The following is a 1756-nucleotide window of genomic DNA, read 5'->3' on the forward strand; positions in this document are numbered from 1 at the left end:
CACCACATTGGGCAACATTCATGAACATTGGTAAGATTGGTAAGATGTGAATAAATGGCAGGTTCGGCTTGTTAGTGGGGGTGCTAGGCAACCCAAGGACACTAATGGTCCGCAGTTCGTTTTCTTCTTCTACACATACCAATATAAAGCAACTATAGAGCCCCCTAGTGGAACGGGAGGAGTGAATCCAACACACTTGAAAGAAGCGCTTTTATATAAGAGGAGAAGAACGGGCCTGAACAGAGAGCCGTTAAAAGGTTTCTGAGAATAGGGAGAGTGATGGGTTTCCGATTATCGGGAAGAGGAACGCTGTGTTTAACTATCCCTCTGAGAAGAAGCCTGATTGCGGGGTTAGAGAAGAGGCTGGATGACATGCTGGGTTGACGGAGTTTATAATAAAAATTAATTCCCGCCAAAAGACTGCGAATATAGGGAGGTTTAAAATGACAATAATCAAAACAGAATGAGATGAAAGTGGGAACAGAGGGTATGTGAACGGGGCACAGAGGTATATTATGAGCAGAGCAGAATTTGGCAAAAGTGCGCCAGGCAAAGTTGTAAGAAGTGAGAGTGGAGGGGGCGAGGCCTGCTTTGATGTAGAAACGGGCTGACTGGAGCAGAGGGAGCTGTTTAATTCAGGATCAGGTCCTGAAATGAGGGGATTGGCGAGGGGAGTGGGTCGGCATCTGGACACAGCTGGCGGAAGACCTGAAATTTAGAGCGTGACAGAGCATCGGCGATAGCATTAGAATGACCGGGAACGTGTCGAGCTGTGATGATGAAATTATTGGTCATGGCTTGCCATGTGATCCGACGGATAAATGGCCTGATCGGGTTAGAGGATGAGCGACCTTTATTGATTGCTTGGACTACTGCAGCATTGTCGCATAGAGCTGAGATGCGTTTTCTTTTCCAGTAGCGGCCCCAGAGGCAGCAGGCAACGGCGATGGGGATTATTTCATAAAAAGCTATGGATTCTGACTAAGAAAACGAAGGTGGCCAAGTGCCCTCGAACAATTTGCCTTGAGATGGGGGGGTCGATGAGTAGAAAATAGTCTAGCAAGTGCAGAACAGCGGGGATCCTGGAAACATTAAGGAGTATCCAGCACAGGGCTTCGGAGAGATTATTGAATAGGCTGGGGCTACTCCTGCAGCCTAAAGTAAGCCTCACGGCGAAATAAAATGAACCTTTCCACTTTGCGCCCTGGAGATGCCAGTCGGAGGGATTAACTGGCATCACTTTGAAAGCGTCCATAATATCGACTTTGGCGAGCCACGCGCCCTGTCCTGCAATTTTAATGAGAGAGATAGCGTGATCAACCGATCAAATAAAGAAAAGGGGGGCTTGGGAATGAGACTGTTAATGCTAGGGAGGGGACCGGAGTGAGGGGCGGGGAGGTCGAGGATGAGACGTTTTTTACCGGAGTATTTCCGTGTGGCAACTCCAAGGGGGTTGACGCGGAATTGAGAGAAAGGGGGGGAGCGAAAAGCGCCGATCATATATCCCTTTGAAACCTCACGTTGAAGCAGGCTAGATACTATGTGAGGCTCGAGGAGCGCTGATTGAAGATTGGGGCAAACGAGCGAGGGCATAGGAGGAGCACAGACACCTATGTGGAACCTTTGGGAAAGGTCGGTTAGTAGGAAGTCAACGAAGGTGGAGTCGGGGTGGGATCGAAGAAGAGAGGCCACTTCGGAGATCACAATAGGGGTGGAAAGATGGCTGGAAATCGGGGTTTGGATCCGCGGCGCCCTC

Source organism: Poecilia formosa, unplaced genomic scaffold (assembly GCF_000485575.1).
Source record: "Poecilia formosa unplaced genomic scaffold, Poecilia_formosa-5.1.2 Scaffold516, whole genome shotgun sequence".
NCBI lineage: Eukaryota > Metazoa > Chordata > Actinopteri > Cyprinodontiformes > Poeciliidae > Poecilia > Poecilia formosa.